Source organism: Cryptomeria japonica, chromosome 7, assembly GCF_030272615.1.
Source record: "Cryptomeria japonica chromosome 7, Sugi_1.0, whole genome shotgun sequence".
NCBI classification, from domain to species: domain Eukaryota; kingdom Viridiplantae; phylum Streptophyta; class Pinopsida; order Cupressales; family Cupressaceae; genus Cryptomeria; species Cryptomeria japonica.
Window position 1 is genome coordinate 853776629 of NC_081411.1, and position 16569 is coordinate 853793197.

The 16569-nt window shown below is 34.7% G+C and overlaps 1 protein-coding gene across 1 annotated transcript in view; it reads left to right on the forward strand.

The window, feature by feature from the left end:
• Window positions 1–16569, forward strand: part of LOC131028946 (tRNA dimethylallyltransferase 9) — a 187470-nt gene that overhangs the window by 129806 nt on the left and 41095 nt on the right. The window lies entirely within an intron of this gene.

Below are 16569 nucleotides of genomic sequence, written 5' to 3' on the forward strand. Positions count from 1 at the left end.
TCTTCGATGCAATCAGATTGAAGACGCTCAAAGTTGGGACGATCGGCTCTTCCACCAATGCTACGAATGAATGGTTCCCATTCATTAGGTAGACCATTTAATGCAATCATAACAAGATCTTAATCCGAGATTTGACAATCAAGAGTACTTAGCTTGTCCTTTAGTTCATTGATCTTCATGAAGTAGGCTATGATTGAGTCTTCTTCTTTCATTTTCATGTGAAGAAGCTGTTGTCTTAGAGAAAGAGCCCTGCTGAGGTTGTTGACTTCATACATCCCTTCCAAGTGTTTGATCATTTCCCTGGCAAACACAAGCTTTGATATGACAGTGACAAGATGATTCTTGATGGACTCAATTATGATCTTCCTAGCCTTGAGGGAGTATTTCTTGAACTATTTCAGCTCTTCAGCATCTTCTGGAGGGGACAGCCCTTCTTCTTCTACGAATTCCAGGAGATCATTTTCTTCAAGGATCAATAGAATACGGACTTTCCAAGCAGCAAAATCAATGGCTCCATCAAGTCTATCTTCAGCCCTCAAACCTGACATTTTAATCTAAAAACAAACAGCAGCCATATGCAACAAATGATTCACTAAAATCATAGTTAGAGACACCTTAGCTCTGATACCATGTAATTTTTGTGCCCTAGATTAGTAATCAGATTTATATCCTTTAATTATGCCCTAGATTGTAATCAGATTTATAACATTTTAGTAACTCATAATTCAGTAAACTCAGAGATGGAGGAAGTAAACAAGAGACAAACACAAATACCCTGGGAAAACCTCCAAGGAGGAAAAACCTAGGATTAAAGACCCACAGGTCAGATTATATATTCTCCCTTAATAACACAAGTACAATACTTAGCTTCCTTGACAAATCTGAATCCTTCTTGAATAATAGATCTGCACTTCTAAGCTCTTTATGTCTGCACCAAAGATTGCCTTTGTCCTCTAGAACAACTTCGCATAAGTCTGGACAATTTCGCACCCTCCAAGTGTAAGTTCGCACTTTTTATGCAGAGCTAATTCACTTAATTTATGATTGATTTTTCTTTGCAAAGTATCTTTATTTATATGCATCTTAACCTTTATTATTGCAAGTCGGCCTCCTTCCTTTTTGGCGCCAATATTGTTATTGTGGCATGGGGTCTTAGGATGGCGTGTAAGCATAGGGCTGGGCTTAATCTTGGAGCACGTTACCCTTTAGGATAGGGCCCAGTCCTAAATGGGTTCGGATGTTGCCTTAAGGCAATCCAAACGCATATATTAGTATATTACCCTAGTTACAAACAACACTAATGGTTTTACTTTTGAGTTCCACTGACCCATTTTGGTCATCCATGGATATTAGTAGAATTCTTTCTCTTATTCTTTTTAATGATGATTTTGTTTCAAAAAGGTTGTTTATTTATTTATTTTGAGTTCACCTCAATGACCAAGGATACAGCTTGTGATAATCTTTTTAGTTTCTTTGGAATTACTGTTTTCCTGAAGTGACAGTTAAGGTTTTCAGCGTTACTGGAGAAATGATATTTTTCTAGGAGTTTGAGGTAACCATGTCATCAAGTTCTCTTTGGCTTCACTATATATCATTTGACACTTCTTGTTGGGCCAAGTCATGTTAATATCCAGAATGATTCTAATTTGGTGTTGGTGTAAATCTTTTCTTTGTGTAACTTGTAAGTGTGGGCTGGCGGTCGATAATTTCTTTGGTCAACTCTTCTTTTTGTTAGGGATCAGGATGCTGTTGTATCAATGTTTTACGTACCACTTTCAAGAATTTTTTAACCAATCTCAATTATGAGATAGTGAAAAGCTATGTTTGATGGATTTTGAAGAAAGTGTGGGTTATTTTAGCACAGCTTCCATGCTCTTTCATCCTGTGAAACAGGTCATTTCAGCCACAGTTCAAAAACTGGACTTGGAATCCCTAAATTTTGATTCAACTTTGGACCTGGGAAACAAAAAATTACATTAATACACAAAATGAACCTAAATAATGCATGAGTTGCATAAATAATGAAATATAGAGCACCTAAGTCTATTTTGATCATACAAGAAGAGCCTTAGAGTTGATATGCTGAAAGACAGTGCAGAATTTTAGTGAGGTATTTGCTAATTGTCCCAAGAAGTGGGCAAAAACATGTTGCACTATAAAATTAGATGGGTGGGTTTTGTTTAACATAAAGGAAAAATATATATTAAAATAGAAACTGATTACAAAGGGAGTCTGCTGGTCTTAAAAATACTCCTGGCACACCAACTCCAAAAAATCTTGAGAATCTAAATGGACTGAAGTTGGACGATAATTTCAAGAGGAGAAACCTTCCAAACTCCATAGACTGTTCATGCTATGCGTATCATAAGTAATTCTTGCCTTTATGCTGAAAAAGTGAACCAAAAGAAAGACTAATTAACAAAACGAATGACAAATATTGCAGGAAGACAGCCCAAGGGCTAGAACTCCCACAAGAATCACCCTTGCAGGAATCAAGAATCCAAAGAGTCATTCTAGTTAGGAATTCAAGTAGTAATCACTCCCAATATCAAACTTGATATTACTCCTGTTGGAAGCCAATTTAGCAAAAATATCAGCAACTTAATTTCCTTCCCTTCTAGTATGACTCCATTGAACAACATTGAAACATGAGTCACAAGTTTCAAATTCGAGTTCTTGTTTGGCAACAATAAAATTTGGATGAAGTTTGACAAGGTGAAAAAATTTGGAAGAAAAAATCAGCAGAAATTCGCCTTATAGAAATTTAATTTAAAAAAAAATATAAATAATAAATCCAAAAAAATATCAAATTAATTAACATTGGTGAATAGATTTCAAAGCATTATAAAAAGATGACAGATTAACAAATCATGATAAAGTTATCAAAGTCGAACCATAAAAATACTAAATACTATTTTAAAAAACATAAAAATAAAAATATAATATTTATATTTTTAACTTAATAAAAAGACAGTAAACTTTATTTTTTAAAACATAAAATAAAAATATATAAATTTTTTATTTTAAATTGAAAAAATCAAATTTTATTTAAAAATATTATATATTTTAATTTTTAATTTTTATTGTAGGAAATAAAATTAAAAAATAGTAGTTTTTTTATAAATAGTAAATTAAAAAACTTATTATGAAAATAAAAAATTAAATTCCATGTAAAAAACATATAATTAATAAGTAAATTAAAATGATAATAATTTAAATATTTTTTTTAATAAAAATTTAATTTAAATAAAATAATAGAAGGATCTATTACAAACATGTTAGTCATTATAAAAATATGAAATCATTGCTTAAAATTTTAATTAAATATAAAAAAAAGTTAAATGAAATTCTAAAAAATATAAACTAAACTACAAATGAGGTGGCAGTTCAGGGGCTGTGGTGTAGGTTAGCTATGCAGCTCTGTGCATAGGTCTTCCCGTGGTGAGAAACGTGCCTTGTTCCACAAGTTTTTCAGTAAATCTTTCTTTTTTCTTGGTTTGTGTTCATCTTCTGTCATGACTAGTGCCTTTCAGACCAAGAAATTTGGTTCAAGCGAGAGAAAATTCGTTAAATTCATGAAATTTCCAGAGTCCATGATGATTTGTTTGTTATTCTTCTGGATTTGACTGTGTAGATTTTGTTGGCAACAATCCGATATTGTGCTTTGTTGAGGTCAGGGAATTATTTATGAAAAAGCTATCGAAATTCCCTAAAAAGCACTTTACAGAAATAATTTTGTAATAAATTATAAAACTAAATTATTTAAGAAAATTCATCATCAACAGTCTTATATTGTGCTTTGTTGAGGTCGGGGAATTATTTATGAAAAAGCTATCAAAATTCACTAAAAAGTGCTTTACAAAAATATTTTTTAATAAAACTAAAGTCACGCTGTTCCATGCAAATTTTTAGACGAATTTTAATTAATTTCAAACAATTTTTTTAAGTTCATTGAATTTCAAACTTGAAGCCTAAAAGTTGGCAAATCATGTGACACAGATTGAAACCATGAATAAGGATGCCAATTTCTTTTCTACTTTCATTAATTGCCACTGCTGGAAGAGGAATACTTATTGTTGGAATGATCAGTTAAAATTCTGAAGTATTACTCTAGAATTATATGAGAAAATTGCTTTAGCTTAGCAGCCAAAAGGGTTTGGTGAATGGCCACAATCTCAGCGGAGTTATTGGAAGGAACACTGAGACTACCAACAAACTAGAACTTAACTTTGACATTATGGTTATGACAAACACCACCAATTGTAGGATTTCCAGGATTGCCTTTTGAAGCTTCATCAACATTAAATTTAACAGAGCTTGCAAGATGATAAACCCATTTAGTCATTTGAAGCATCGTGAGGATAGTTGAAATAAGTAGATGAAGAAGAAGTCATTGAAATACCAAGCCTCATCAACACTTTAAATTCCCCCCAAGAACTAGCTTGTTAATTTTGAATCCAAATTTGACGTCTCTTTTAAATTAGCCATTATTCTACCCAAATCTGACATACATGCCTGGAAGTATTATTAGAAATCCAGTATTACATTCACACCATATATTCCAGCAAATTAGAGCAGGACTGATATCATGCAACAAATTAAGGACTTTAATAATCAAAGGACACAACTGATTAACAATCCTCAATGTTGCACTTGACAATTTTGCAATCTTTACATTGTGATAACAAATCAACACCATTGACAACATATCGACAATATTGACAACATATCGACAATATTGACAACATTTCACAAAATTGTCAATATTGTACATTTCACTTCCACCCTATAAGCTTAATGATCCTTCATGAATGTTAACTCAGATTGCAAACAAGAGAAAATTTTAATATTGAATTGTGCCTCTCGCCCTCTAGAGATAAAAAATACTGTCAGACTAACTAAAACCCTAGAAAACAACGACACCTAAGCAAAAGAGGGGGTCCCCATTTGCAATGGGGCGATGTGTGAAAAGGTCACAATAGAAACCACCATCAAAACATAGACGAATACATAAATTGTAAACCACAACACCAAATCACTACCAAAATTTTAAAATAGAACATATATTTGAGTAGCGCAACAAAATCCAATAATATCAAATTCTAGAACTACAAGCATTAAGCTCATTGCTAATCTCTAGATGAAATCATACTAACGGCTAGTAGGGTTTGCTGAAGGGTTTTCATCCTCAAGCAACGAAGAACAACTCATGTTTGTTAATGCATTATAGCTCCTGCAAGATAAGTAAAACCATACTTATATATGCCGTTATTCGTACTGTTTAATCATGCTGACAATACTTATCGCATTGTTGATAATAATTCATATATCGAACTTAATTATATTGCAATGTGTATCGGACTTAACTAAATTCTGTTGTTAATAAAGCACCGATTCAAATATACAAATGCGCCTTTGGTTATCGGGTGCATTAAGGCACCGATCCTAGTCATGATTTGCAATATGATTATCGGGGTTTATATGAACCGATCCATTATAGCATTTGTTAAATCAAACGTATATTGAAAAGGCACCGATCAATGGGTGCATTGATCGGTCATGCCTAAAAGGCATGACCGGTCAATACACCTATTGACCGGTTGCCTAAATGATATATATACCAACTGAATTCATTTGGAGAAGACATAGAAAATATTAAATGATCTCTCTCCCACAGTCTGCACATAAATAAATCAGAATTGTTAGACACAAAATAATAAGTTGCAATCACATAGCATTACTAGTTTTAAACTTGTTCTTCAATAGAAATTGAATATACTTTACAATGTTTACTCTTTGGAAGAAGAGTTTTATAAAACGAGCAAGAGAAACCTTTTAAAAAACAATAATTTCTTTTAAAACATTTCTGAAGGAAAATAAATTTTTCCTTTTTTTACTTTTCCTTCAAAGTTATAAAATAGTAAAATGTCCTTTTCACTCACTTATTGGTTTTTGGGTGTAGTGATGCTTTATAATTTATTTTAACCTGTTTAAAAATAATTAAATTCTAAGTTGTCTTTTAAAAATATAATGTAAAGTTTCTTTTTGACACTTAATTTTAATTGTTTAATTATTTCCTTAGTTTCAAAAAAAGGGACATGATAAAGTTACCACGTAACTAGTTCATACTGCTAAACCTTACTCAAGTTTAATGATGAGGTAACTTTCTTGTTTTAGGTTCTCAGTACATATGCTTGATGAATTTGAATTTCTGGCATACAGTAATAGTAGATCAGTAACTTATGCCTTGCTACTATTAGATAGTGACTAAGATGAGCAATTGATTGACCTTGATGAGATTAAATCTAAATCAAAATGGATTGCAGTTGATGAGATTCAACAATCTTAAATGAGTCATTTGATGATTGTGATTTAGTCAGATATAGAAGAATTGGGTTATAGGAGCAAAGAATTCACATGCTGATTGTGTTTTCAAGTTTTGTTTTGTACTCTTCAACACTTATGCTGTAAGGGGTACGCAATTGAGAATTTGAAAGTAAATGGATACAAAGTGTAAACTCTTCATTTATTTCTCGTGCTTGTTTCTCGTTCTATAATATTTATTGGCTTGAAATAATATTAGTAGTTTATTGTTGATGTGGCTAAAATTGTATTGCTACAACTCTATCTGGTCAACGCAGAATAGAATGTTCTTGCTGAGTATCCTATCCTCCCTCGTGTAAGGAATCCCTAATGCTATTTTAGTTGATCAAAGGGGACAACCTCAAGGTTCCAAATGTCAGGTCATGACTACGGGATAACTCAGTGGTTTGATGTGTTTTGCTGGGAATACAAGGGGCCTTACGTTTGTGACAAGTTGGTTTGCATCCTAAAGTGTTGGATAGGGTTAAGAGACCTAAAATTAACAAGACTAGTGTGTGAGTAGACGGATTCGACATAACCAATCCTTGCTTGGCCAAAATAACTCACAACCTCACAAGAACGGTGCAATCTTCAAGGGAGACTTAGAAGATTTTCAGACTGCAGGTGCATGCCTAAGCACCCAATTTTAGTGCAGCTCAGAAGGACACCTACAATTGAACTAAGCATGGTTTTAAAGGCTCAGACTAACCATACACAGGGATACACAATCAACATATCCCCAATGGTATGAACCTGAATCTATAAATACCTCCACACCAGTAAGGATCAATCTAAACCTGTTGAAGGAAACCATGCAAACAAAAGAAGACCAAGATAACAAACACTATACTTCAATGTTCATATATTGATTTTGGCTGTCATTACAACAATTTCTGTAACAGTTCTACTCTATTCGTAAGTACTAAATTCTAACCTTCTAACAATCTAACCTTCTACAAAAACTCCAACTATTTAACTATCTAACACTAAAAATCTAACCCTTTACAAGAGAAAGGTTCCTGCCTTTTATAGATTTTACAATTTGAATCGATGGCCAAGATTGACTACATCCAAGGGCCCTGATCTACCTTCTAGAAGCCTGACAGCCTTAACCCATGCCTGGTTATTCTCCAACTGTCCTCCCAACCACTCTCCTCAGCTACCGACCACTATTTAACATCAATTTGGTGAATCAGGTAGCTGGGAAATAACTAACCTGTGTTCCTTTGTTTTAAAATATTTTGAACGGGGCCCACAGGAAGTCATGTACAATAAAGCATTTCAGTTTTTAAACTGATTTTTTGGAATTTCTTCTAGCTGTGTCTTTCTGACTTTGCACATTTTGAGTGTTCTTTTATTTTCAGTCTTGAGGGTGGATCTTAACTTTGTGGTTCAGGTTGTGGCGTGCTTCCTCGTGCTTGGTTTTGATCCTCTGCAATGCGCTTGGCTTTGTCGTTTGATCTCGTGCTCCTTGTTCCCATCTTTAATCGCGATCAGGTCTTCAATCTGCGTTTAGGTTTCCGCTTTAGCTCTTCCCAACGTCGTCCTACAAGCAATGAATTCCACTTTTAATAATCATTTTGAAAAATTAAATAAATTAATTTAACAATCATATTAAATTTTAGGCGATGTTGGGTTTTAAGGTCTGAATGGCGACTTTAATTTTCCTCTGGCGGGATGCGATTTTGGTGTCTTAAGCTTTAAGTGACCTCCATTTAGAATTTCGGGTCAAACATGAGGAATGTGAGATTTTTGGTTTAGCTTTTTGGACACCTCTTACTAAATTTCGATCGATTTCACCCTTTTGCGAGAAATTTCTTTAAGTTATAAAATGCTCTTCACTTAAAATTTCGGGCAATTTGTTAGTTTTGAGAGATTTTAAACTTTTAAGTTGTACTCGCCTTTTGTTGTTTCGGGCAATTTGAGCTTTTGGCGAGATTTTGTTTTGAATACTGGCTTTATGAATCTCGCACTTTTCCCTTCAAACTTCGATTTTAACTTCTAATATTTCACACGCTCTTTTTGCCTTAGTAACTTAAGGCAAATTTAGCCAAAAGGTGTGATTCCATGTTTCATTTTCGACCTTCTTTAACAAATGATTTTTGGGCCCTTTTGTGGAAAAGGTGTGATTTTGCGTTTTAATTAAAATTGCCTTCTTTGCTTAACATGAAATTCGGGCACTTAGAAAAAAAGGTGCGATTTTTATTCTTGACTATGCTTATTTCCTTTGGGTTCGAACCCTTAGACAAAACGAAAGTTGAACCTTTAGGATCAATGTTCAATTTTATTTCTCTTAGCTAAGTTGTCTTTTTACTTCACACGAATTCGGGAGTTTTGATGTGAATGTGCGATTTAGGTCTTAATTTTACGATTTTTAGGACCAACTGAACATTTGGCGCGATTTCATCCTTGAACGCCCTTCACTCTGCAAGTGAATTTCAGGCGCTTCAGCCTCTTTGAGCGATTTTGACTGGGAAATGATTTAAAACCCGTCTCCAAAAACTTCGGGTCCTTGGCTCAAAATGTTTGATTTTTACATCTTTTGCTTTAGACACTATCCTAGCTTGGGTGAAACTTTGGGCTCCACCATGAAAACGCACGATTCTAGATGCTTTGCAAATTTCTAACTCGCGATTTGCGTTTCTGAGTTTGTGCGATTTTGGCTTAAGTCTAAAATGCCCTCACTTAAGATTTTCGGGTGAAACAGTTGAGACGTGAGAATTTCATGAACACTTTAAGAAAACGCCCTCTTAGTCAAATTTCGGGGCATTTAGATGAAATGAGAGATTTTGGTTTTGTGTTTTGAGTTGAAAAGGTCCCCTCAGCGATTTTGTTTTCCTTAGGCATTCTGGAGCTTTCCATTTGTTTTATGAAGACTTAGTTTGGCTGAAGCAAGTTCAACGATTGCAGTGGCCATGGTTCTCAAGCTTGGGTTTGATTTTCCCTTCTCTATTGGGCAAATTGCAAAAAAAAACATGGGGGTCCCTTGCAAAGAGGAGTGTGTGTGCAAAACACACACACTATCATCTATCTCATCAATAGACTATGATAAGACTTCAATCATCATTCCTTTGTTTGATGATTATTATAATTACTCTTCTATATGTTATTGCATTTTCGGGTTTTCTTATTCCAATAATGATCGTATGCATGATCATTCAAACTTATGTTGATATTCACATATACCATCTTGTTGTGATCGTATTCCTCGATTTGTATATATATAACCTAAGTCACCAGGTTCGAATTCGAATTGGAAGTTCGACAACTTTGAAATTCGAATGAAGTTCGATGAGGGAAAAATTCGAAATGTATAAAATTCGAATTAAGTTCGCCATATGTATAAATATGCTAGATATATTCTATAAAACAACCAATCTTTCATATGGGGGATGGTTCCATATGAATTGCTAATAAGGTTTATTGTATGTAACATCTTTATCTCATCTTATGAGAATAACAGAATCACCAAATATTGGAATACCTCACTGATTGGGTAATCAATTATCATCTTCAGCATTTTTTTCTCATCCTAATAGAGGGTTCTAACAGACATAAATATCCTGAAGAAAGAACGGGTTAATGGGTTTTAATCAAAGAAAAGAAGATGTGTTTAAAAAATATTAACAGAAGAAGGCCAAAAATTTATTAAAAAAAAAAAAAAAAAAGATTTTTTTTTTTTTTTTGAAATTCCTCGAATTTCAACGATTTTTTTTTTTTAAAAGTTCGGCGAATTTCGAACTTCAAGGATGAAATTCGGCCGAACCTGGTGACCTAGTATATAACCTTGCAAACAAATCTCGATTAATATCGGGTTCTTAACCAATGCTTAAATACCGATTAGCATTGGTTATAAATCGTAATGCACAAACATCGATTAGTATCGGTTGTATTTATTAAATACATTCACACCGATTGGTATCGGTTAAATACGATTATGGTTTTGAAAAGGCACGATCAAGTAATATCTTGATTGGCCATGTCTTGTAGACATGACCAGTCAAGGTATTACTTGATCCCCTTTGCTTGCATGTACATATACCGATCGGTGAATGTTGGAAGATCATCGAAATTTATTAATGTTCTCTCTGCATCTGCAACATACAATATAATAATCAGATTTATTATATAGTGAATTGACAATTACATGAAAATACAATAACATTATATATTTTGCTCATTGAATAGAAAATTGAAAACATTTACATGGTATCAGAGCTATAGTAAAATCGAACCTGCGGCTTTTCAATTTTGTGTTAAATTCAAGTCAAGAATATATCCAACATCACATTTCTCCAAATGGCCAGCACTATCAGATTCAAAGATAGACTTGGAGGAGGCGATGATTTCTCAGCATGGAAGTTCAGAATCAAGATGATTCTAAGAGAAAATAAAGTTGAATCATTTGTAAAAGTTGAAACTACAGAACCTGAGACTGAACCTGACAAAGCAACATGGATAGAGAGAAATGAAAAAGCCATCAAAATCATAGTTGATGGGGTGAGGAATAATATTATGCCCATCATAAGGAAACATGAAACGGCCTACAACATGTTCAAAGCACTTGAAGATGCATTCGAGATATCCAATGCAAGTAGAACCTTGGCTTTAAAGAGATAAATAAATCATATAGCTATCATCAAAGGGGAGTCAGTCAATGCCTAGTTTATGCAGATATCAGCCCTAAGGGATGAGCTAGCAACCCTTGGATATGAGATCCAAAGCAAAGAATTAACACTCATTGCTCTAGATGGGTTGCCTAGTATATGGGAAACATTCGTCCAAGGCATCAGTGCAAGGGCTAAATATCCAAAGTTTGAAAGGTTAAGGGCAGACTGTCTCCAAGAAGAATCAAGGTTAAATAAGAAAGGGATCAAACAAAAGAATATAGATGAAGATCTCCAAGTCCTAAATACAAACTCCAATAAGAAAAGCAAGAAGAAACAATTTAGGAAGATGAAAGGTCGTCAAGGCAAGAATACCTCCCCGAAGGATCTCTCTCATATTCAATGTTATCGGTGCGACAAATTTGGGCACTGTGTTGCTAAATGTCCAGAAAGAGCTAAACAACAAGCCACATTTGCCAGAATTGGAAAATCAAATGGAGGAGATGACTCCGAGAAGTATGTACTCTACTCGGCACTTACAAACCAAGCATCAAGCAAGGTTAACTCATGGGTGATCGACAGTGGCTCATCCAGACACATTATAGGGTTTATAGAAGTGCTAGACTCCATGGTAGAGGAGAATGACGAGGAAGTGACCATCAAAGATGACTCTACACATCCAGTCAGAGGAATTGGAACCTGCACCATCAAATTGAAGTCAGGCATATCATTGCAGCTTAAAGGAGTACTATATGTACTAGGTATCAAGAGAAACCTAGTCTCCATCTCAACACTAGAGGATAATGGGTACAAAGTGACTTTCATGGACAACAGAGTGTTGGCTTGGCCAAGGAATTCATCCATTAAGAAAGCTAAAACCGTTGGTCAAAGACAAGGCTACTTATATGAGCTGTGCACAGAGCCCAACCTAGCCTTAATCCATGAAGTTGCAGATGCTAATGAAGTTTGGCATAGAAGACTAGGTCACCTGAATTTTAGAGCTTTATCATCAATGGGAAACCTTGTCATAGGTCTACCCAAGTTAAAGCAGTATCATTCAGGGGCATGCAAGGGATGTGCCCTAGGTAAAAATACTAAGGGTTCTTTTCAAAATAGTACTAGGAAAACAAGTAATGTTTTAGAATTAGTCCACTCTAATGTATGTGGACCTATGTCTGTATCCTCTATAGGGGGATTCTTTTATTATGTAATATTTGTTGATTACTACTCTAGGAAAACTTGGATCTACTTTCTGAAATGTAAGAATCAGAAGAGATCCTTAATAGGCTTAAAGAATTTAAATCACTAACAAAAAACTCCTCAGGAAATAAAGTTAAAACCTTAAGAACTGACAATGGGGGGGAATACACCTCGGATTTGTTTAAAGATTTTTGTAAAAATGTTGGGATTAAGAGGGAGCTTACTATACCTTATAATCCTCAATAAAATGGGGTAGCTGAGAGGAAAAATAGGACAATTGTAGAAATTGCCAAAGCTATGATCCTAGATCAAAACCTCAATACCAATCTTTGGGTAGAAGCAACCAACACTACCGTGTATATACAAAATAGATGTCCTCACTCTCATCTTGAAGATAAAACTCCTAAGGAAGCTTTTACTAAAGTAAAGCCAGATATCAGCCATCTTAGGATATTTGGGTGCCGTATGTATTTTTTTGTACCTAAGGAGAAAAGATCAAAACTAGAGCCTTCTGGAAAAAGGGGAATACTTGTTGGGTATAGTGAAACCTCGAAGGCTTACAGAATTTATATACCTGGTCAGAGGCATATTGAACTTAGTAGGGATGTAATTTTTGAGGAAGACATCCTTCAAAAGAGCCCAAAGTTCCATGGAACTTGAAGTCCATGTTCCTGCCCCTAGCATAGATGAAGATCCTACCCCTGAGCTTTAGACAGAGAATCTTGAGGAAAATGAAGGTGAAATACAAAACCTACCTAGAGAAAATCTGAAGAAAAGACCACTATGGGCCACCAGAACTGTAGAAGAAGCTCAGAAGTATGTTGCCCCTTCAGGAACCTTCAGAGAAAGCAAAAGGCCTAACAAATTTACCAACTATGTTGCCCTCATGAATGATCTTTCAAAAATTGAACCTCCTAATGTATCAGATGCACTTAAACATCAAGTATGGAAGAATGCCATGTTTGAGGAATACCAGTCCATTATGAAAAATGATGTTTGGGAGATTGTTCCTAGGCCAGCTAGAAAATCTGTTGTCTCCTCCAAATGGCTCTTCAAAATCAAACATGCTGCAGATGGCAGCATTGAGAAACACAAGGCTAGATTTGTAGTCTGAGGGTTCTCACAAAAGGAAGGAATTGACTATGAAGAAACTTTTGCACCAGTAGCCAGATATACCTCAGTAAGAGCAGTCTTAGCCATTGCAGCAACAAAAGGATGGAAAGTACATCAGATGGATGTAAAGACAACATTTCTTAATGGAGAGATGCACAAGAAGTATATCTAGAGCAACCTGAAGAGTTTCAGATTCATGATGTAGAATCTCATGTATGTAAACTTAAGAAAGCTCTTTATGGGCTTAAACAGGCTCCCAAGGCTTAGTAGAAAGAATTGACACTTATCTCTCAGGGCTAGGCTTCTCAAAGAATGATGCAAATCCAAATCTCTACTATAAGCAAGACAAAGGTGATATGCTGATATTGATTTTATATGTTGATGATTTGTTAATCACAGGAAAAGATCACCTCATAGATCAGTGTAAGAAAGACCTTGCTAAAGAATTTGACATGAAGAACTTGGGACTCCTTCATTACTTCCTAGGTTTGGAAGTATGGCGGAATTCTGATGGCATTATACTAAACCAGGGTAAGTATACCTTGGATATTTTGAAGAGATTTGGAATGCTAAACTGCAAACCCTTGACCTCTCCAATGGAAACAAACCTTCGTAAACTTAAGGAAGCAGCAACAGAATCACAACCCTCAGATCCTACTCTATACAGGCAAATGATTGGGTCCCTAATGTATCTGGTAAATACGAGACCAAATATTTGTTATGCAGTTAATGCCGTGAGTCAGTTTATGTGTGAACGAAAGGAGATACACCTGGTAGTAGTAAAACATATCATGAGATATCTACAAGGTACCCTAAAACTTGGTCTCAAATATGAGAGAGTTGAACTAGATTTACACGGATTCACAGATCCAGATTGGGCTGGAAGTGTAACTGACAGGAAAAACACCTCAGGATGTTGTTTCAGTTTAGGTTAAGCCATGATATCCTGGATCAGCAGAAAATAGTCATCGGTAGCACAGAGCTCCACTGAGGCCGAATACATTGCAGACTCCATGGTTGCTAGAGAGGCAGTATGGCTTAGGAAGTTGCTTGTGGGGTTATTCGGTGAACCAATGAAACCTACAGTTATTCATTGCGACAACCAAAGTTGTATAAAACTTTTAGTGAATCCGATGTTTCATGACAGATCCAAACATATTGAGATTCCATATCATTATGTGCGAGACATGGTAGCCAGGAATGTGATCCAGTTGGAATACATTTGTACAGGAGACCACACAGCAGATATTCTTACCAAACCACTTTCCATGGTGAAAGTTGAGCACTTCAGAAAAGGTCTTGGTATGATTGAAATTTAATTTGCTTTGTATTCTTGTACTTATTAAGATGTTTAATGTGCAAACTTCTTTGTCATGATATGACTTTTATGGGCTCCACCCCCTGTGTACATTTCTAAGAGGTGACGATCTCTCAGATGATGAACATTTGTATGTAGAGATTATAAGGTGACGATCTTATAATGATCAAACCAGAGATCATGTGTGATTCCTGGTATACCATGGATGTGCCATGATTATGTTGTGGTAAAGACATTTGGAAATGTCAGTGCACATACCACAATTTGGATTTAATTACTCTTATGTATTTATCCTTAGTATTGCTTAGTTTGCAATACTGATATCCCGTGCTTAGGTGATATCTTGTCATCACAAGTTGATGTGATGAACTTTTGTATCACGTGTTTAGGTGATACTTCATGTCACGTGCTTAGGTGATGTGATTTCTTGTATCATATGATTGATGATACTTCATGTCACATGTCTAGGTGATATGATCCCCTGGAGAGTAAGATTATAAGACTACATAAGGAATACTGACCATCGTGAGAAATGTGATGCTAGATATGTTGTCTTTCATTTATCTTCCCTAGCTAGGAGGGAGTGTTGATACATGATAGCCTCGGTAAGATAAATGATTGAATGAGAGATAAATGAAGTCTCTCATTCAATCATCTATCTCATCGATAGACTATGATAAGACTTCATTTATCATTCCTTTGTCTGATGATTATTATAATTACTCTTCTATATGTTATTGCATTTTCGGTTTTTCTTATACCAATAATGATCGTATGCATGATCATTCAAACTTATGTTGATATTCACATATACGATCTTGCTGTGATCGTATTCCTCGATTTGTATATATATAACCTTGCAAACAAATCCCGATTAATATTGGGTTCTTAACCAATGCTTAAATACCGATTAGCATCGGTTATAAATCGTAATGCACAAACACCGATTAGTATCGGTTGTATTTATTAAATACATTCACACCGATTGGTATCGGTTAAATACGATTATGGTTTTGAAAAGGCACGATCAAGTAATATCTTGATCAGCCATGTCTAATAGACATGACCGGTCACGGTATTACTTGATCCCCTTTGCTTGCATGTATATATACCGATCGGTGAATGTTGGAAGATCATCGAAATTTATTAATGCTCTCTCTCCATCTGCAACATACAATATAATAATCAGATTTATTATATAGTGAATTGACAATTACATGAAAATACAATAACATTATATATCTTGCTCATTGAATAGAAAATTGAAAACATTTACATCCTTATTTTTATGAATATTGTTGAATTATTTAATATGCTAGGGTTTTCCCATTTTAAATTTGAATAATTAAATTCCATTTATGCTTGTGGTCTGCTGTGTCAATGCCATGCAAATGGAATGCTAGTATGGGCACTATAGTAACCAAGAGATGAGGGTACATATATTGGGATGGTGACTGGGTTATTTTCTTTGTTCCTAAGTTTTGTGCTAATTGTAAGCCTAACATATTCCAAAAACTACATGGAAAGAATCATTGCTAAGATAAAAGGGTTAAAATCTTATCCTAAGATGAGGAAGAATGCACATTCTCCAGGAAGGATTTTGTTTTTTAAGAGAAACCTTCTAACCCTTTTCAGAATGCAAAATCTTCTTTTAGCATGGTTTTTTGCAGTAATTTCTATAGCTGGTATTGACTTATCTTAAACTGAAGTAAAATTTCTTTTTGTATTTTATTAGATAAAGATTTCATATTTGTTTGCTTCCTTTCTATATGATCGTAGCCTTAGGTGTTCAATTAGAAAAAAAGGATGTTGTGTTAATGCATTACACATTGTAATGCACCTTCTCTTTCATGCCTGATAGAAACAATATTGCATTTTAGTCTTTCTTCCTGCCATAAAACTGTCTTATAAAAAAACTATGGCAATATTTTTGGTTCTTAGTGATTTTTAAATGTGAGAAGCTTGAAG